Source organism: Chiloscyllium plagiosum, chromosome 4 (genome assembly GCF_004010195.1).
Source record: "Chiloscyllium plagiosum isolate BGI_BamShark_2017 chromosome 4, ASM401019v2, whole genome shotgun sequence".
NCBI classification, from domain to species: Eukaryota; Metazoa; Chordata; class Chondrichthyes; order Orectolobiformes; family Hemiscylliidae; genus Chiloscyllium; species Chiloscyllium plagiosum.
Genome location: NC_057713.1, coordinates 133,921,049 through 133,943,631, shown reverse-complemented (window position 1 = coordinate 133,943,631; position 22,583 = coordinate 133,921,049). Strand labels below are relative to the sequence as shown.

Below are 22,583 nucleotides of genomic sequence, written 5' to 3'. Positions count from 1 at the left end.
TGCGTCTTACAGGATGGTTCCCGTTCCGCCGTGAGCTCTGCCCGAGTTCCCTGTGCGAAAGGCCAGGCTGCTGTGATTGTGGAGGCGGCCGTTTTGCCTGACGCCCTGCTCGGCCCCGCAGCTTGGATCGCGCCGTCAATGGAAAGCTCCCTCTCAGCAGCTTGTAGCCCCCAGTGATTGTGAAAGGAGGAAGAGAAAGAAAAAGACGCCAGAATGATTCTCAAAGGCTTTTCTTCAGCGGGGACTGACAGTGCAGCTCTGTGACGCCAAAAGGCTTACTGCCCAGATCACTCTCCACTACTGCCATTGAGTAAACCTTCCAACACAACTGTCCTGCACACTGCAGACCCTGCGATAGCGGTCAGGTGATGTTTCTTTTAACCTGTGTATGTGTGTGTACCTATGTGTGCGTATCTCTGTGTGTGTATCTGTGTAGTGTATGTGTGTGTATATATCTGTGTGTATCTGCGTACTGTATCTGTGTGCGCGTGTAGTGTGTGTGTTGTATAGTGTTTGTATGTGCGTTGCGTGTGTTGTGTGTGTGCATCTGTGTGTCTTTGTGTGTGTATATGTGTGTGTGCGTGTGTGTGAGAGAAAATATGCTTTAAAATCCCAACATTTGCCGCAGCAATGTGCGAGTGACAGGAGCTGGACCAGATGGGTTTTTCTGTACACAAGGGATTGGCGTGGCCAGGAAGCTCATCCACCTGCTTTTGCGCACTGCAGTCAGAGAGGGAGGGAGGGAGGAAGACAGAGAGAAGGGGGAAGATAGAGAGAGAGGGCGAAGAGAGAGGGAGAGAAAGAAAGCAACTTGTTTCTGCCATTTGATGTTCTGAGGTAACTGAAAGGAAAGGGCGCGGGTTTTGTAGCCTTCTATCTTTCTGGTGAACAAAGATCTTGCTCACAAGAGCTGAAAACATGTTCCGTTTGTAAGACAGACCTGTCAGTGAGACTGAGCTGGTTATAAAAACCCGGACTGAAATACAGACTTGGCCGCATCAACCCGAGCTGTAGGAGCTGTTCGAATGAGGGCCATATCTTACCGTAAGGATCTGGGGGGAATAATGCTGCAGTTTATATGAGGGACCCTTTAGACTGGTGGAGACAGCCAGCCGAGGGCAGCATTTCATTTCCGTGTATCCATTCGGGTTTTGTTGTGGTTTTCTCTGAGCGATGCTGCGGAATGAGCCGTGCTGTGGGTTTGGTGAATTGTTGCTGTCTGTCTCCCTTCCAGCCGATCGCAGACCCGCGCTCTCCGTGTTCACAGCGGACCTTGATTTAATGTTATACAATTAAGGCACGCGGTGAATGCCAAGAGCCGAGCCACTGACTACACCTCCACCCAGTAACCGGGCAGCTCCAACCCAACCTGGACCCAAAACACCACCCTTACCCAGGCAGCCTGACTCCCAACCAATACCAACAACGCACAGAGAAACAAACACAGGCATCAAACACAGAACCAGACAGCTCATGACCTCATTAACTCTCCCCACACCTTAGGTGCACAATATATTGTTGGGATGCTCCTGGGACGGGTTAACGCCATTATATTGTAGGCAGGATTAGAGTGGTGCTGGAAAAACACAGGGCAGCATCCGAGGAGCAGGGAAATCGACGTTTTGGGCAAAAGCCCTTCATCAGGAATGAGGCCTGTACATCAGGTAGAAATGTCGATTCTCCTGCTCCTCGGATGCTGCCTGACCTGCTGTGCTTTTCCAGCAACACTCTAATCTAGACTCTAATCTCCAGCATCTGCAGTAACGACTTTCACCATTACATTGTAGCTTGTTTGTTCTATGATTGTCTCATTTTTGTCAGTCTAACTTTCCAATGGAATTTCAACCCACTTTGACCCAGCACTCGATCTAGCAGGAGGGGTTTGGGGGGGTTGGGGGGGGGGGGAGGTGTGGGGGGGTGGGGGCAGTGTTCAGTTTCCATTGACACGGAAACACAGATCCCCCGACTGAGCCAGCTCTCGATGCGGACATCTGACCTTATTATCGCCTTCCTAGTTTGCTTCCACTCAGGCCCCAGCTGAGAGGTAAGGTTTCCAAAATAGAGGCGCCTTGGCAGTTACAACAGTGACAATGGAGCGACCCCCGCCCACCCAATCCCCACAAGTGCTGACTGACACCAGTCCCAGTGACTCGACTCCTCGCTTTCGCTGCTCCTCGGATGCTGCCTGAAACTGCTGTGCTCTTCCAGCACCACTAATCCAGAATCTGGTTTCCGGCATCTGCAGTCATTGTTTTTACCTCCTCTCAATAACAGATCACCTGAAATACTGAGTCTCATCGACACTTGCTTTTACTTTTTAACCTGCTCCTGCATGGCCCAAGACGTTTTAATTTTGTCCAAGGACAGCGACAGATGAAGATTGAAATGTAAAGTCGCCACTTCGCTGCCGATTTGGAAACACACGATGCAATAGGGAACGGAAGTGCCCGGGACGGTAATATTTGACAATAGTTTTGCGAGAACAATCGTAGCTTGGGTTTGGCTTCTTGCTATCTCTCTGCCCCAGAGACAAAACTCCTTTTCAATCCCATTAAGTCAGAACAATTGAAGTGGTTAGTAATGCCAGAAAGATTTTGTTGAACGGTCTCAAAGAACGGTACCTGCCTCACGGACTCCCAAAGCTGGATGCAACATCTATTGCACATTTCATTAATTTCATTACAAAATGAAAGAATATAACCCCCCCCCCCCCCATCCCCCCATCCCCCTTATTTTTGATGTGGAGGAGCCGGTGTTGGACTGGGGTGGACAAGGTCAGAAGTCACACGACACCAGGTTATACTGGAACAGGTTTTTGCAGCGCTCCGAAAGCTTGTGATCTCCGATAAACCTGGACCATAACCTGGAGTGTGTGATTTTTCCCCCCCCTTTTTTTTATAAGGGGTTCAGAAATACTGTAGCACTCTGAGCACCGACTCCTGACAATCTCTCGGAGTCTTCCCCAATGCCCTTTTCAGTCAAACTTTGGAAAAACTCTGACAGAAGCAAACTTGAAAATTCCACTTAGGAACCAAACCATTACCTTCCACTTTGTTGGGTTTTGACCATTTGATGCATTAGTGACTGCTTCGGTGTGGAAGAAGCGATTGATGGTGGATTTGAGGCATCCAACACACTCCACACCGCAAAAGACTCATCTTGACTGGAAACTTAGCTCTCTCTCTCTCTCTCCATGGATGCTGCCTGACCCACTGGGATCTCCAGCATTTTTAAAATATTGTTTTCAGGACAGATTCCAACATCTATAGTAATTTGTTCCAACAAAAACTGTTCCTTGGAAATGACCGAAAACAATCGACAGAATCGACTCAATATTTCAAGCCAAAATTTTCACAGTTCGTGCCATTTTGGGAGATTTTTTTTAAACAAAAATAATAACACATGTCTGGAGCAGGTATTACTTGAACCCAGACCCCAGGCTCAGAGGGCACGCACAACCACTGTAATACTAGAGTCCTTGGCTGACAGTAATTTGTGTAACGAATCATTGTGTAACCAATGTCTGACCAAGGTTTGGGATAGACTCGCTCACAGGTTAGTTGCCTGAACTGCTGTGCTCTTCCAGCACCATTAATCCAGAATCTGGTTTCCAGCATCTGCAGTCATTGTTTTTACCCAGAGAGTCCCTTCGCCGATTCGAGTGTGCTGGTCTATTCCTCTGGATGGTCCGATTTCTGAATGATAACAGAGATATTTGTCCCCTTTCTACATTACAGCCCTTCAGAGATCTTTCACCAGTTGCAAAGCGAATCGGCACATCATGAAAACGCGCTCCCACCAGTTCTGAGGAAGGGTCACTTGACGCGAAACATTAACTGATTTCTCTCCAAAGATGCTGCCAGACCTGCTGCGCTTTTCCAGCAATTTCTATTTTCGTTCCTGAAGAAGGGTCACTGGACCCGAAACATTGTCTCTGTGTTTTCTCTCTTCACAGATGCTGCCAGACCTGCTGAGATTCTCCAACACTCACTGTGTTTATTTCAGGTTTCCAGCATCCGCGGTTCGTGCTTTGTTTTGGCACATCCTGAAGGCGCTACTGAAGTGCAACTCTCCAAAGTAGGTGGAAAGGCAGATTTAACGCCACGGCGGAAGGTCAGTTTATGTGGTCTATTTCCATGCTGTATGTTCCCCAAAATATGTTAAAACTTCCCAGGGTTTGAGAGGAACACCAAGGTGAGAATCAGCAGATTCAACATTAGATTTCTTACAATCCCACACCCACCCTCCGAAAACCCACTCCTGCACCTATCACTATGGGCAGTTTAGCATGGCCAATTCACATGGCCCGCACAACTTTGGACTGTAGGAGGAAACCCACGCAGACACAGGGAGAATGTGCAAACTTCGCACACTCACCCGAGGCTGGAATTGAACCCGGGTGCTAACCCCTGAGCCACTGTGCCGCCCGAGGTAAGTGATTCAGAGTCTCCATAGTTCTTCGGAAGTGTGTAACTAGTTCCATTAAATTCAGACCAATTTGGTTAACAATAGAGTCATCTCAAATTGGATTTTCCTTTGGGGGTAGGGTTGGCGCCACTTTCATTCGGTTTTGCTTTTTTAACCAGGGTCCCCTGAACCCTTGCGGTTGGATTCTGAGAGAGTCCTATGGAAGGATTTCCCATCATGAACATGTTCTTTCTTCCCCCTTACAGCTTATATTTTCACAATTAAATTACTCGACGGGCCCCGGAAATATAAAGGCATATTTTTTTTTGCCCTGGAAAGTTCAAAAGTTAAGCGCCTGTTACAGTAGCGAGAGCGCGGTCCTGACTCAGTTACCATTTTCACTTCCAAATTCTTCCCTTCAGGTTTGTACCGTTGGCCCGGGGAAGTGAACTGGCGAAACCCATGCTAGAGGGCACAGAAATAAGACAAAATAAAAATCCAGCTTAACTCCCAGTCAGGTCAGTCTCTGGATTGTTTGTGCATGTCAGACTTAAATGTACAGGCAGGAATTTGCTATAGTTCATCTAACCCCTCCCAGAATTGAAGTTGAAGGAATCATTTAAAGGATTTTGTATGTACCATTCTTAAATGTCTGATTTATAAAGAGTCATCTAGACTGGAAATGTTAGCTCTCTCTCTCTCTCTATGGATGCTGCCTGTCCCACTGTGATCTCCAGCATTTGTTGGTTTCAGTACAGATTCCAGCATTTGTAGTAATTGATTCTGAGATAACACAAATTAGTTTTCATTTACTCATTCTAGGGAGCAAATAAATACATTAAAATAGTGTAGAAATAGACAGAACCTCTCTTTAAAATCAGGGAATACGTGTGTGGTGATAAAAACGCCATTGGATAAACCTGCAAATTCAACCACAGAAAGAAACAAAACGGAATTTTCAAGGCGTTGGGTTTCGCGCTGATTTTGAGTTGATGCTACATTATAACTGACCTTCAGTTGGTCATTTTTGTCAGCAGCTGCTTCTATTGCACCTGCAGTCCCCACCACCGATTGTTAACTGTGTGAAAATAATTACACAGTCACAGAGAAACAGACCCTTCGGTCCAACCCGTCCATGCCGAACAGGTATCACAGAACGTTACAGCTGATGCCCATCCAACCTACACTGCTCCATTATTATCCATAGGAATGTCCAATGCCTATATCCTAAATTCATTTAGTCCCATTGGTCAGCATTTGGCCCATATCCCTCTAAACACTTACTAAATTACCCATAGTGCTCAGCGATGTGTGTAGTAGGTTAGGTGCGTTAGACATGGGCAAAGTTAGGGGTTTGGTCTGGATGGGATACCGTTAAGGGTCCCTGTGGACTTGTTGGACTGAATGAGCAGTTCCCACACTGTTGGGATTCTATGGACTCTATTCATATATCCATCCAGATGCCTTTTAAGTGCAATTGTACCAGCCTCCACCACTTCATCTGGCAGCTCATTCCATGCCCACCACCCTCTGTGTGAAAAGTTGCCCTTAGGTCCTTTTTAAACCTTTCTCTTCTCACTCTAAACCTATGCCCTCTAGTTTTGGACTCTCCTCCCTTGGGGAAAATACCTTGTCTATTTATTATCCATGCCCCTCATTGTTTTATAAACCTCTATAAGGTCACCCCTAAGCCTCTTATTTCCAGGGAAAACAGACCCAGCCAATTCAACTTCTCCCTACAGCTCAAATCTTCCAACCCTGGGTGGCACGGTGGCACAGCAGTTAGGACTGCTACCTCATAGTGCCCGACACCCGGGTTCAATTCCTGCCTTGGGCAACTGTCTGTGTGGAGTTTGCACATTCTCCCGTGTCTGCGTGGGTTTCCTCCGGGTGCTCTGGTTTCCTCCCACAGTCCAAAGATGTGCAGGTCAGGTGAATTGGCCATGCTAAATTGCCTGTAGTGTTAGGTGAAGGGGTAAATGTAGGGGAATGGGTCTGGGTGGGTTGTTCTTTGGAGGGTTGGTGTGGTAAAAACAATGACTGCAGATGCTGGAAACCAGATTCTAGATTAGAGTAGTGCTGGAAAAGCACAGCAGTTCAGGCAGCATCTGAGGAGCAGGAAAATCGACATTTCGGGCAAAAGTCCTTCATCAGGAATACAGGCTGAGTGCCTGAAGGGTGGAGAGATAAATGAGAGGAGGATGGGGCAGAAGATGAGGCGTTCTTCCTCCAGGGTTGGTGTGGACTTGTTGGGCTGAAGGGCCTGTTTGCACACTGTAAGTAATCTAAATCATTTCTGAACACTTTTAAGGTTAATAACATCTTTCCTATCGCAGGGAGATCAGAATTCTTTCTGTTCATTTCAACTACTCATCTTGCACACACAGTTATGTTCCTTGTCTTGGCAAATTCCTGCTGTGTTTCATTTTTAAACTCTGAAATGGAACTGGAATTTTAGTAGAATAACACTTCTCATGAGGACCCTAGCACATTTCAGGGCTTAACCCATGTTTTAGGTCTTTCTTTTAAATTCAAAATGTACTTTCAAAAACAATATTGAGTACAGTTTTCATTGAGACAAATTTTGACTAGTAGACTCTGAAGCCAATTGGAAATAATATGTGAGCAGACATGGACAGAAATAATTAAGTCATTCCAAACTAAATCGGAATGTATTTCCAGCTTTTCTCTGGAATATGATGCTTAACAATAAATGTTAGGGAAATATGTTATTGCAAATTGGAATTGTATAGGAAAGTAATCCCAGCACTTACTTGAAACATAAACAGGAATTGTTCGAGAAACTCAGCAGAGAGTGAAAGCAGAGTTAACGCTTTGAATCCAGTGACCCTTCTTCAGAATATTTACTTGATTCTTTTAAGGGGAGGAGGAATGAGTATCTATATAGTTCTGGGTGCATTGTTTAGTTGCATTTAAGGAGTAGCAGGATGGCCACATGGAGGAGAAATGAAGCTGGGATTTATCCTTAAAATGACGAGGATTGGGAGCATACTACAGTGAAGCACAGAGCCAAGATGGACCAGATGGGTGAATGACCTCTTCCTGTCTTGTATATTCTCTGTAATTTGGTGTTATCATTTGTTGAACTGGAAAACACTTTGAAAATTAGGTCACTGACAGAATTAGAGTCATAGAGTCATAGAGATGTATAGCACAGAAACAGACCCTTCGGTCCAACTCGTCCATGCTGACCAGATATCCTATCCTAATCACAGCCCATTTGCCAGCATAGTTTGCTAATATCCCTCTAAACCCTTCCTATTCATATACCCATCCAGATGCCTTTTAAATGTTGTAATTGTACCAGCCTCCACCACTTCCTCTGGCAGCTCATTCCACACACGCACCACCCTCTGCGTGAAAAGCTGTCCCTTAAATCCTTTTATATCTGTCCCCTCTCACCCTAAACCTATTCCCTCTCGTTCTGGACTCACCCAGTCCAGGGAAAAGACCTTGTCTATTCATCCTAACCATGCCCCTCATGAGTTTCTAAACCATTAAGGACACCCCTCAGCCTCTGATGCTCCAGGGAAAACAGCCTCAGCCTAGTCAGGCTCTCCTATAGCTCAAACCCTCAACCCTGACAACATGCTTGTAAGTCTTTTCTGAACCCTTTCAAGTTTCACAGCATCCTTCCAATAGGAGGAAAACCAGAATTGCACGCAATATTCCAAAAGTGGTCTAATTAATGTCCTGTACAGCCGGCACGTGACCTCCCAAATCCTATACTCAATACTCTGACCAAGAAAGAAAAGCAGACACACGCCTTCTTCATTATCCTATCTACCTGTGATTCCACTAGGAACTATGAACCTGCAAGATCTCTTTGTTCAACGCTCCCGAGGACCTTACCATTAAATGTATAAGCCTGCCCTGATTTGCCTTTCCAAAATGCAACACTAATATTTATCTAAATTAAACTCCATCTGCCACTCCTAGATCCAGTGGCTCATCTGATCAAGATTCCGTTATACTGAGGTAACCTTCTCGCTGTCCACTATACCTCCAATTTTGTTGTCTTCTGTAAACTTAGTTACTTTACCTCCTATGCTCACATCCCAACCATTTATGTAAAAGATGAAAAACAGTGGACTCAGCACTGATGCTTGTGGCACACCACTAGTCACAGCCCTCCAGTCTGAAAACCAACCCTCCACAACCACCCTCTGTCTTCTACCTTTGAGCCAGTTCTGTATCCAAATAGCTATTTTCCAAAAAAAGTATGCCCACTGCTCTGCCCTCTTTGCTACTTCAAAAATCTCAATCATATTAGTAAGACAAAATTTCCCACACACAACGCTGTGTTGACTATCCCTTATCCTTGCCTTTCCAAATACATGTAAATCCTGTCCCTCAAAGAACTCTCAGAGTTGTCAGGCATGACCTCCCCTTGATGAAACAAAGTTAACTTTGCCCTTTTTTACCACACACTTTCAAGTATTCAGATCGCATCCTTCATAATGGACACTAGGATCTTACCCATGACTGAGGTTGACCCTTTGGCCCAACTTGCTCATGCTATTCAGTTTTCACAATTAAACTAGCCCTATGTGCCTGTGTTTGGTCTATATTGCTCCATACCTCTCCCATCCATGCACATGTCTAAATGTTTCTTAAATGACAAAATTGAACTTGCTTCCACCACTATCTCTGGCAGCCTATTCAAGGCTTTCACCACCCTGTGTGTGAAAAAATTGCCCCCATAAACTCCCATAAACCCCATAAACTCCTCTCAACTCCTCTCACTTTAAATCTATGCCCTTTAGTTTCAGATTCCGCACCATGGGGAGAAGCTGTTGGCTACCTACCTTACCTTGGCCTAGATTTTATTGCATGGAGGCACTGGTGTTGGACTGGGGGTGGACAAAGTCAGAAGTCACATGACGCCATGTTATACTTGATGAAGGAGCAGGGCTCTGAAAGCTTATGATTTCAAATAAACCTGTTGGACTATAATCTGGCGTTGCGTGACTCATGATTTTATAGACCTCTAATCAGAGAAGGTGAAATCAATGACAAGAACAAGACAGAAAGGAGAGTAAGAGAAGGGATAAAGACATACAATCAAAGGTCAAGATCAAACAAGGCCACAGTGAAAAACAATGGGAACTAGACAAGTAATAATAAAAAGAGGAGCCTTAAAGCACAGAGCATTCACTATAGAAGAATGGATCAATTGATTAAGCAAATAGGTGAAATATGAATTATATAGTCAGGATTACAAAGACATGGCTGCAGGCTGACCAGGGATGGGAACTGAATATCCAGGGGCATGGAGATTTTGGAATGACAAAGAGGAGAAGGCAGTGGAGTAGATTGATGGTTAAAAGAGGAAATTACCGTGATAGCAAGGCAAGACATTAGCTAAAGAATCATAGAATCCCTACAATGTGGAAAGCGGTCATTTAGCCCATCAAGCCTACACTGACACTCAGATTAATCACTCAGATTTGCATATTAAACATTGGAATCGGAGATACACAAGAGCAAAATTGGGCAATCAAACCACAAACGGCTAAGTGAAAATCTGGCTCCTTTTCCTCACTGGTGTCTGAATTATCTTTGGATCATCATTCCCGTGTGTCTTAGTCTGGAATGAAAACCCCATTTTAGATTAGATTCCCTACAGTATGGAAACAGGCCATTTAGCCCAACATGTCCTCACCAACCCTCCAAAGAGTTACCCACACAGACCCATTCCCCTATCCTATATTTACCCCTGACTAATGCACCTAACACTATGCACAATTTAGTATGGCTAATCCACCTGACCTGCACATCTTTGGTTTGTGGGAGAAAGCCAAAGCACCCAGAGGAAACCCACGCAGACACAGGGAGAATGCACAAACTCCATACAGACAGTTGCCCGAGGTGGGAATTGACACCTGAGTCCCTGGTGCTGTTTGGCAGCAGTGCTAACCACTGAGCCACTGTGCCATCCCAAAATTTATTTGATTGAAATGAAACAAGTTTAATTTAAATATTATTCTGTATTCCGAGATTGAATTGTTAATTTAGTATACTGCTGACCTCTATCATGCTATAAGTTCCCCAGTGTTGACTCACTGGAAGATGATTCATTGCTGCAGTGCCTCCTTCTGGAAAGGGGCAAATAGGTAGCTCATTACCCCTACCCCCACCCCCACCAGATTCACTGGGAAGATACATGTGAAAATAATCACACCTGATGCCAGCAAGTCAATATCGATCTAAGTTTGTGCAAACTGGCAAGGTTCTCTTGTGGTGCAGTCATAGTGTCAGGAACCCCAGGTTCACGTCTTACCTTCTCTATAGGTGTGTAATAACATTTCTGATCAGGTTGATAAATAAAATACAGTAGTCCAGTAAAACAATGATTAAGGAAAAGATTTCCTTACTTGAAGCATTGTATAGAAATTCTATTTGCATGTTGGCTGTAGAAATACAGAAGGTCAAATCTTTATCACAAGAAGTAGAATATTGCAGTCTTTTGATTTCAGAATCCATGGATAACAATAATGAAATTATGAACTCCCTACATCATTCATTCAGTTTGTGACATTGCAAACATATCATTCCTACTAACTTTTTGATTTTCTCCTTCTCAAACAGAGTAAATGTGTATTAACGTTTTTAATGAAGACAGTGTCCCTTTTATAGAAGTACAGTATTGAGAAAATAGAACAGAGATATATTCTATTAAAGCTATTTCTTACCAGCATTTGACCTTAACACATACTGAGCATTGGGAGGCATGGTGGCTCAGTGGCTAGTGCTGCTGCCTCACAGTACTAGGGACCTGGGCTTGATTCCACTCTTGGGAAACTGTATCAAGCTTGCATGTTCATTCTGTGTCTGTTTGGGCTTCCTCCCAGAGTCCAAAGATGTGCAGGCTAGGTGAATTGGCCATGAGGGAAATGCAAGGTTTCAGGGGGGGTGTGTCTGGGGTGCTCTTTAGCAGGTCAGTGTGAACTAGATGGGCTAAATGGCCTGCTTCCCCATTGTAAGAATTCTATGATCCTGTTGCCAGATTCCTTTACTGTAAACCTTTTTTTATTTTATTCAGCTTTCCAACCAACAGCGACATTGAGGTCTATAGCTCAGACAGAGCCCTTTGACCCATCAAGTCTGCGCTGGTCAAGTCAAATTTGATGCATTGCCTTGTATTTCTTGGCATCACAAGTGTACATCTAAAACTAAATGTTATTAGGACTTCTGCCTCTATCATTCTGAAGGCAGAAGTCCTAATAACATTTCCCACAACCTGCTCAATGACTAAAGTTTTTCTTTAATCCTCCTGCCCCTATCTTAAATCTGTGGTAATCTTAAATCAAGGGTAAAAAATTCGTTCCTATATACTTTATCTATATACTTTATCTATATACCTCATAATCTTAGATACCTCAATTATGTCTCCCCACCCCCCGCACCTCCCTCCCTCCCCCACCCACCACGCCAGTTTCCAATGCTCTGAGGAAAGCAACCTTCGATTGTCCAATCTCTCTTTATAACAAACTCTCCACACCCTCTCCAGTGCAATCACATCCCTCTTATAATGGTGGTTCTAAAACTGCACACAATACTCTCGTTGTGGCTTCATGTTTTGTACAGTTCCAGCATCACCTCTCTGCTCTTCAGATTTGTGCCTTGGCTAAGAAAGGTGAATAATCCATATGTATTCTTAACCACCATTTCTACCTGTCTCACTATCTAAAGGGGCTGGTGGACTGGCACTCTAGGCTGGTCCTTGGTATTTCCCATGCTACTGCTATTCATTATGCATTTGCTTGTCTTTAGGATTCAGAACTCAATCTTCATTATTGCCATATTTTTGCCTCAGCAAGTGAATTTGGAATGAATTCTCACCCTTTCTCAAACTTCTCTGCACAAATTCCCTTGCCCTCAGCTCAACGTCCTCACTTTCAATTTTGTGTATGTGGCCATCAATTTTGACCCATCAACTATTGATGACAGTCTGCTTCAATCTACCCTGCCTCATCTGTGTTATAAGGAACTGTACTCGGCATTAATGGAATTTTTTAAAAAAATCCACTTTTTATGTCCTTTTCTCTCTTTGTACTTCCCTGAAGGTGGCAATAGCTTATTGAATTTAAATGATACCCACTCAATTGCTTTTGTAAAGTGTGGAGCCGAATATTGCAATGTTTTTACCAAGGTCTTGTTCATTTTGTTTAGGCTCACCATATCCCTTTGATTATTCTATTTTATAATTCATGAGACAAAGCCTTGATTTATATTATTTTTCTTGAGAAACTTATCAACCACAAGTTGGCTTTGACATTCTGTGAACAGATAGTACCAAATTACTCTTTCAGACTGATGCTACTTTTTTCAATATCCTTGATTTAGGAACATTCCATAACAAGTCTAAGAGAGAACTGTCCAAATGCTGTCTGCAGCATGTTCTGTTTGTGTTTTGAATGTTCAGAATCAGCTATGTTTTGTTTTCTGTCCACCTGAGATTGTACTGATTGCTGCATTAATGCAACTATTGGTGTCAATTTGGTATTTTTTGAATATTTATTTGGTATTTATTGAATATGGTGGATGTGGATACATGTTTTTACAGATACACAGCATTTCTCTCTTCATACAGATAACATTTAATGTTAGGAAATGTTAATACCTGTATTCTTCCAACATTAAAAGAAAGATTTATCAGATAGACTTGTGATAGAGTTCTGATTAGGGTTAGTGCATACTTTTTGAGCATTTTGAAATTATGAACAATGGAATGGAATTTAAGGAAAAGTATTTGGCAAATTTGGACTCAGAAATCTTGCTCCAGTATGCTTAAGAGTTAAATCCATGATCAATCTGCTGCATTTTATTGTCAATTCAACATCAACGCCCAGCCAAAATTGCGTTGTAACGCCAAAAGAAAGTTTTTGCATAAGTCGAATGGCAGAAGGCAGTTATAAAAGTACCCTCTAGTAGGAACCCAGATCAACTTGGGAGCATTTAACTTATTCAAACCACTGTCAGAACTTTGATGGTCAAATTCTTGATACACGTTAACAACCAGGGAGGAGATATTTTCTGAAAATGCAAGTGTTAGTATCCATAAAGTGGTCTATAAAGGAACACATAGGCACAGGAACAGGCCGTTCAGCCCCTCAAGCCTGTTCCACCATTCAGTGAGATCATAGCTGATCTGAGGCCTAACTCCATATAACGGCCTTGGGCCATTATTGCTTAATATTTTTGTTTGACAAAAGTTGATCTATGTTAAGTTTAAAATTAACAACTGATCCAACATCGACTGCAATTGTGGGAGAGAGTTCCAAACATCTACCACCCTTTATGTGTCAAAGTGCTTTCTAACATCTCTCCTAAATGGTCTGACTCTAATTCTCACACTATACTACAATTACATACAAATCTCTTTAAGGTTTGTTTATATATTAATATAAAATATTATTATCATTGTTGTTTCTAGATTTTTGGTATTGATACTGCAAATAACTTTTTAAAAATTCATTTATGGGATGTATTATAGAATCCCTAGTGTGGAAACAGGCCATTTGGCCCAACAAGTCCACACTGACCCTCCGAAAAGTATCCCACCCAGACCCATTCCCCAACCCCTATTATTCCACGCATCCCATGACTAATGCACCCAACCTACACATCCATGAATGCTATGGGCAATTTAGCATGGCCAATTCACCTGACCTGTACATCTTTTGGATTGCGGGAAGAAACCAGAGCACCCAGAGGAAACCCACGCAGACACGGGGAGAATGTACAAGCTCCACACAGACAGTTGCCTGAGACAGGAATTGAACCCGGGTCCCTAGTGCTGTGAGGCAGCCACCACGCCACCCATGGTGTTATTGGCTGGGCCATTATCTACTGGCCTGTTCCTTGTTGCCTTTGAGAAGTTGGGGGTGAGCTGCCTTCTTGAACCGCTGCAGTCCATGTGCTGTGGGTTGAACCACAGTGCCCTTAAGGAGGGAATTCCAGGATTTTGACTCAGCAACAGTAAAGGAATGGAGATAAATTTTCAAGTCAGGATGATGAGTGGCTTGGTGTGGAACTTGTAGGGGATGGTTTTCCCACCAACTTCTAGTACCTGTGTTTCTGATAGCTATGCAATATGTTCCAGGTCTGTAACAGAATTTTGTAATTTTGGAACAGTGTATTCATCGCAAGGTCCAGTAACAGAGAATAGCATTGCAACATTTGCAGTGAAGATCTTTGTCCAAGTAAGAAATAAGAATTTCTCCAGTACAGAAAATCTATTACATCAAACATACATATTTGCTTATTTGCAGACTTCCACATCCAGGTACTTGCCTTCACAACTTCTTTTTTCCCCTTTCTGTCCATAAATGTATTTTGTTGCTTTTGAATCCATTCTACGTCATTGTATAATTGTAGTTGTTACACTAACGCAAGAATGTTCCAACTTTGGAACTAATGCACAAAACTGCAGATTGACACGTAACTTCAGGCGTTGAACTATGAGGAGGTTTGAAGCACTTCTGTATGCTTACTTTGAAGAAGAGAAAACTAAGGAAAAATTGTTCTTAAGTATTCCATATCCTTAACTGAAATGATAATTTGAACACTGATACAATGTTGAACATTTTCAGACACTTCGAATCAAGGGGTAGAGACTCAATATTTAGGGGTTAGGAAGTGTTGAGAGAAAATGCATTGACTGTTGTTACAACTGTGTAATTACAATATTACATAATTTGTAGAAAATGTTAATCTGCCTTTAAAATTGGCACAGAATCCTCCAGAATGGCTTTCAGATGTCACATGACCACTCTTATAGATTGAGCTGGTTTGAGACTAAACTGTTCTTATTGGAGGGAATCACAAGAGATTTTTTGAAATTCAAGGACCATTTGACGGGGTAAACAGAAGTGCTCTGACAGTGGTTCTCCAGAATGTGTGAATAATTCATCCTAGTTCATGGAGCTTGACAATGAGAACCATCCAATCTACCTGCTGAGAAAGGTAAAAGTTAATTACCTTGGTTGAAAGATGTTGCTTGGTTCTGTTACACAATATGGGGGCATGTTTCCACAGTTTAGGAAGATCAGTCACATATAGTTTTGATTTGAATAATACAGGCTGTGAATCACAATATTGATCAAAACACCAAGAAGAACTTTGGGTGGCACGATGGCTCAGTGGTTAGCACTGCTGCTTCATAGCACTGGGGACCAGGTTTGATTCAAGCTCTGGGCAACCCTCCATGTGGAGTTTGCACATTCTCCCTGTGTCTGTGTGGGTTTCCTCCGGGTGCTCTGGTTTCCTCCCACAATCCAAAGATATGCAGCTTAGGTGAATTGGTGATGCTAACTCGCCCACAGTGTTCAGGGATGTGTAGTTTAGGTGCATTAGTCAGGATTAAGTATAGGGTAGGGGAATGGGTCTGGGTGGGTTACTCTGCAGAGGTTCAGTGTGGACGTATTGGGCCGAAAGGCTTGTTTCCACACTGTAGGGATTCTGAGAAAAAGAGGATTCTCAACAGGGAGATGGAAGGCGGCAAACAGCTAAAGGATTCTGTTTCTGAAGAAAAGTCACTGACCTGAGACATTAACTTTGCTTCTCCCTACAGATGCTGTCAGATCTGCTGGGCTTCACTCGCAGTTTCAGTTTTTGTTTCAGAACTCTAGCATCTGCAGTTCTTTGTTTTGTTTTAAGCTCAGCTGAACCAGACTACCAAGGACCATATCCTGCAGGCAGTAGAATCATAGAGTCACAGAGGTATACAGCATGGAAACAGACTCTTCGGTCCAACCCGTCCACTCCCTATCAGAACCTTCTTGCTAAGTCCATCTGTCGGGGAAACATCTGTTTGGACAACTTCAGAAATTCCTCACAGCTGCTGAATTCTCACTTCATATTTTTAATGCCTTCACCTCAGAAAAAAACAAGTAACAGTCCTACAACTATAACCTGTGAATTAAATTTCATCATCATAGGTACCTTTGACCAATTATCCACCTTTGAATGCATATTTTAGTTAATAACTGGGTCACTTTTCAACTGATTCACTTTTAGCAGTAGTTGTCTAATGAATTAACCTTTGACTTTGTTAAAAACTAAAGCTTTGCTGATGGTTATTTTCAAATTGGAACACTTAAAAAACTAAAAGGGAGCTAATCAAGCCACATGAATGTTTGGTTAACACACCATTCTGCAGGTATGCCTGATGTGGTCTGAACATTGTTTAAACATCATTGCTTTATACTGAGAATGCAAAATGATGTTAGTGGTGGAAGCTTGTTTTTAATACTTTCAGGAGGATTTAAAAGATATTTGGCAACTGGGAGCTTAACTTTTCATACTGGCCACCTGTATTCTGTACCTTTCCATCTTCCTATGTTTTGTTAACTTTTTGATGACAATATTTGTCTGCCTTCACTTCTTAGTCCTGGTGCCATGGTAACTGATCTCTTTGCATTTGTAAATAATTTTCTTCTTCTAATTCCATTGCTAGTCATAAAAATGGAGAGGTGGAGAACTTCCAATTGTAGCTCTCCTGCTGCTGACCATTGGTTTCAGTTCCACTTCCAGTTTTAGAATACGTTGGCTATTAAAAAGAGCAATTGTAAGTCAATGTGTATCAGGGATCATCCCAGCCTGGATAATTGGGGAGGGCTAGTGGCAGGGCGAACACCCGGCTGAAAGCCATCTACCAAACCCAGGATTAGTGGTTGCTGTGAAGGGTGATGCACAAGCATTGTAACAACTTTATATAATATGGAAAAAAACTGAAAGAGAAACTAAGAGACGTGTAGCCATGGAAACAGTGATGACTTCAGATTCGTCTCTTTGTTAAAAAATTCAAATGAATTCCCTCAACATTTTCTCACATTACATACTTTCAATTCCCACAGATGGTATGACTCATCACATTGCTCATTTCTCTTCTTACAATATGAGGCTCTACAGAAGCAAAGGAAAACTGTAGTGTATTACAATGCCATTAAATCTTTATTGATTATTCAAATTTTGACATCTAGCTATGGGCCTGTTAAGTGCAAGACAAAAAAATGCTGCCAATGTGTCTCTCTTTCCAGCAACATTCAAGCATTATACCAATGAATTAATTACTTTAAACCTTATTGACTTATAACATGTAAGAACGACTAAAATACAACTTTCTATAATATAGCAATCACTGCCCAGAAGTGAACGTTAGCTTAATATAGCTCTCTCAATTCTCATAATGTTGAGCATTACATTTCAGTGACTTGAGCTGAAAATGTAATATTGGAGATACTTGAAACAAGATATCATGACAGGTATCCCTCTGGTAAACATTAAAAATCATCTGATGACATTTAAAAAGCAGGGCTTTCCCCTGTTCAATATTTATATTTCTGTCAACATTACTAAAGTAGGTTATCTGGTCATTATCACATTGGGTTTGAGGGAACTTGCTTTGTGCAAACTGCGTGCCATGTTTCAGACATTACAATAGCAATTGTGCTTCATAAACTGTTTCATTGGGTGTAGAGTGTTTTGGGGGTGCTTTGAGTTTATCGAAGTTGCCGATTAAATGCAATATTTCATTTTTTACTTTTCAAGTACATCTTGAAAGGCAAACATATATGAGGAAACAAAAATGAGGAAAACATTTTGACTAAACATATTTGGGAGTCATAGTCATCGATTTTCACTTAAAATAGTTTTCTTTAGAATGTCTTTCAACTATTCAATTATTTGAGAGGATTTTACTAATACAAAAGTGCCTATAGCTGTTTATGGGCAAGGAGAAACGTAAATTACCATTATGATTTTCCAGGCTTAATCAGGAATAATGCAAATATATTACATCTCAAAACTGTTCCAGTAAATTACCATCTAAATGGAATATTACAAACTTTACTTAAGATTTCTGCTTTTTTTAACTGAAATGTTATTTACATATATTTCCATGTAAATGACTTTTTAACTGTCAGCCGTAGGTTTCTATAATGTTATCATTAATGAAGTGATGCTTATTATGGAAGTTGTTGCAATTTTGCAACATGAGCTTTTATTCATTGTTATATTGGTCAGAACTTTGTATTTTTTTATTAGTTGTTCATGGGATATGGGTATCATTGGCTGGACCAGCATTTATAGCCCATCCCTTACTACCCTTGAACTGAATGGCCAATTCAGAGGGCAGTTAAGAATCAATAACAATTGTATTGGTCGAGAATCAGGTAATTGCAGATTTTCTTCCCTAAAATATGAGTGAATCAGACTGGAGCTTACAAAATCAGCGATGGTCACAATTGGACAGGCTTTTTTCCACTAATTTCAATCTCTATTGAATCCATATTTCACCATCTGCCATTGTAAGTTTCAAATCCATGTCACAAGAACATTAGAGACTCTGTGACATCACCACAATTATCGTGATATTACCATAATTTCACTGCCTTGCCTTAATTGACGAGTTTCTAGGTATACAGTTAAATCAGAGATCTTTTGCTTTTTTCCAAATCATGAAAAAAGTCAGTCGGAGTAGTTGAGCTAACTAGACCAAAAGATTACCAAGTTTAATGTCCACTCTGTATCGAATTAGCTGACCTCAGACGGGAGAGGGGTGTCAGTGAAACATTTTACCTCAATGGCTTGTAGATTAGATGCAACCTTGGACGATATTCCTGCTCTGATTGCTATTCAGCAATTCCCACAGAAACTTCCATATGTAAATGTCAGAAATTAACATAATCATGCCAAGTTTTGTCTATGGTGGGTCAATCTGTTGAAGATCACAGATAACTGATGAATCCCTGGTTAAAGCACCAAAGGATGATCAGAGTCCACGGTCTTTTGCAATAGTAATGTTTGGAATGGAAAACATGGTAGTTTTGCAATTGCTAGTTGGTTGACATCCTTGTCTGGTCAGGCCATCACTCATGCATGAGCTTTATGTACACATACGCTGACATATTGAAAATATGAACATCTTCAGGATTGTAAAACTTAGCAACAATTTGGGCTTTCATTATATTATAAAAAAAAGGATTATATTTATAAATAAAATAACTGATATGTGTTCATTATAAATGTGCAACCTTTATGAAAGGTCTTTATGTTCTTTATGGAAAACTCAGATTTGTTTTATAAAACAAAGAAAAGTAAATCTTTATAAAATTATATGTTCAATGGCAATGCCAACCTTTAATCTTATTATTAATATTAAGTGAAATTTATGCTTTTTATAAGCAATTAATACCGTTCTTTCATCAATTTCATCAATTGGGGTGGCATGGTGCTTCACAATGTCAGTGATCCACTTTCGATCCCTGCCTTGGGCAACTGTCTGTGTGGAGTTTGCACATTCTCCCCGTGTCTGTGTGGGTTTCCTCCCACAGTCCAAAGATGTTGCAGGTCAGGTGAATTGCCCATAGTGTTAGGTACATTAGTCAGGGGAAATGTAGAGTGATACGTTAGGGGAAATGGGTCTGTGTGGGTTACTCTTTGGAGGGTCGGTGTGACTTGTTGGGCCAAATGGTCTGTCCCCACACTCTAGGGTTTCTAATCAATTTTGTAACACCTTTTATAAGGAAAAATGAATGACAGATCAACAAATTGATAATTAACAAAATGATTCTTCTAATGGGCAAATATCACTACTAGAAATAGTTTCTCCATATGTTTAGAATTCTTAACATTTTCTAATTTAAAGTTAAGAGCATTCATTTCCGTGGGTTCCTTTGGTCAACCTAAGAAAAGTACTTGGGCAGGGCAATAGACAGTGCATGTGTGCATATATTATTAGTTATTCCTCAACATGAGCAGTCTAGTGCAGTTCTGGACACCTCTTTACAGAAGGATAGAATTGTACCAGAGAGGGTATTCACATGGAGATCCATGAGGATGCTGCCAGAAATTTAACTATGAGGAAAGTTTGAATAAGTTCTCCTTGGAACAAAGGAAACTCAGGGGAGATTTGTTTGAGATGTACAAAATTTTGTGGGGTTTGGATAACGTGGATGGAAAGGACCAATTTATAGAATCTATTTAAACAATGGGATAAATAGACACCCAGTTGAGTCCCCAAAAGGTTGACTCTCCTGCTCCTCGGATGCTGCCTGACCTGCTGTGCTTTTCCAGCACCACACTTTTCAACCCAGTTGATACTGATGTGATTAGATATAGCCAGCTTGGATTTGCAAATGGGAAATTGCATTTGACAAAATTTCACGAGAGCATTAATAAAGAAATGGTCACCGAAGAAAGATTATATTTTCTATCAAGTGTGAACAGGGTCTGTCACATGCAGCAGTAAACCCAAGACTTTATAGCTGAAATTGATGGAAGAACAATTTTAATTGCTTATAAAAAGCATAAATTTCACTTTACATTAATAATAAGATTAAAGTTAGGCATTGCCATTAAACATATAATTTCATAATGATTTATAAAACAAATTTGAGCTTTCCATAAAGACCATTCATAAGGGCTGCACATTGATATGAAACACGATTTGTAGAATAACCGTACACAGTGGTACTTGGTTTGAGGCTTTAAGAGAGAAAAAAATATTTATTTTTAGTGTTAGTATTTTCACCTCGAAGTCAGTATGTTGTAAGTTCATGCTCCATCTCTTACTTCCACATATGGTCTCAGCTGACACGCCAGTGCCATTCTAAGGAAAAGCTGCATTGCTGGAAGCATCATTTTTCAGACAAGACGTTAAGAAGTAAAGGCATCATATTCCATTCACATGGATATGAGAGACACAATTTGAATCACAGCAGTGAAAACTAGGAATACAAGAACAGAGGGAGGTCATCTAGCCCTTTGAACCTGTTTGTCTGTTATCAATGTTAAAATATGAATTAAAATATAACTAGAAACAGGTTAATGGCTAATCATTTCATTGTTGCTTATCAGATTTTGTTATTTGGAATACAACTTCAGCAACCTGCACTTCACAGTGATTTATTTCACAAAAGGTATTTTTGCCATTTCTAAGTTTTAGTTTATTTTATGTGTCTGCAATATTACATGTATTAATAGTGAGAATATTAAATCCAATAAGTGACATCGTCTAGATATTTTCTAATCAACATTTTCAGAGATGTTATTACATAACTCTGGAGGTAAAATGGTAAAGTCACCATAGAACATAGAACAATACAGCGCAGAACAGGCCCTTCAGCCCTCGACGTTGCACTGACCTGTGAACTATTCTCAGCTGGTCCCCCCTACGCTATCCCATCATCATCCATGTGCTTATCCAAGGATTGTTTAAATCTCCCTAATGTGGCTGAGTTGAGTACATTAGCAGGTAGGGCATTCCACGCCCTTACCACCCTCTGTGTAAAGAACCTGCCTCTGACGTCTGTCTTAGATCTATCACCCCTCAATTTGTAGTTATGCCCCCTCGTACAAGCTGACATCATCATCCGAGGAAAAAGACTTTCATTGTCTACTCTATCTAATCCTCTGAACATCTTGTATGTCTCTATCAAGTCCCTCTTAGCCTTCTTCTTTCCAATGAGAACAGACCCAAGTCTCTCAGCCTTTCCTCATAAGATCTTCCCTCCAGACCAGGCAACATCCTGGTAAATCTCCTCTGCACCTTTTGCAATGCTTCCACATCCTTCCCGAAGTATGGCGACTAGAACTGTATACAATATTCCAAGTGTGGCCGCACTAGCATTTTGCATAGTTGCAGCATGATATTGCGGCTTCGGAACTCAATCCCTCTTACAAATGAAACTTAACACACCATATGCCTTGTTAACAGATTCTTAATAGTCCTGCATTCTTGTTAAAGTGTCATGCCTCAGGTGAGGGGAGAGGTTGAGAGTGAGAGTCCTTTATGGTAACCTCAGCTGGTGCAGATATTGAACCCACACTGTTGGCATCACTCAGTATTGTAAACTAGCTGGCCAGTCAACTGAACTAAACAAAACTCCCACTGCTCGGAGGTAGCAACACCACCACCGCATCACAGGAGCCCTTTGGTGATAGCTTCTAATCGAATGAGCATCATGCTTATGGATAATTTGAAACACTTAGAAAAGCAAAGATTTACATATGCACAAGTGCCAATATGGCTAATTCTTTCAATTTCATATACATTGCATATAGTCAATGTCATCCATTATTACCTTTATACCTGAAGAAACCTGGCTGTCTAACATCAAGAGAACAAAAATAAATTTGTGTGGAGG

The 22,583-nt window shown here is 41.4% G+C and overlaps 1 long non-coding RNA gene across 8 annotated transcripts in view; it reads left to right on the top strand.

Moving 5' to 3' along the window:
- Positions 1–21,259, top strand: part of LOC122549449 — a 25,864-nt gene extending 4,605 nt beyond the window's left edge. For 3 of the 8 annotated variants that reach the window (XR_006311544.1, XR_006311539.1, XR_006311543.1), the window contains exons 2-7: positions 13–365; positions 2,275–2,455; positions 4,006–4,113; positions 4,830–4,925; positions 16,007–16,373; positions 21,028–21,259. This is a non-coding gene — a long non-coding RNA (uncharacterized LOC122549449). Of the gene's footprint in view, positions 1–12; positions 366–1,894; positions 2,456–4,005; positions 4,114–4,829; positions 4,926–15,281; positions 15,400–16,006; positions 16,374–21,027 lie in introns of those variants that run through there. The other 5 variants (XR_006311540.1, XR_006311538.1, XR_006311542.1 and 2 more) reach the window with 5 other exon arrangements.
- Positions 21,260–22,583: the final 1,324 nt, after the last annotated feature.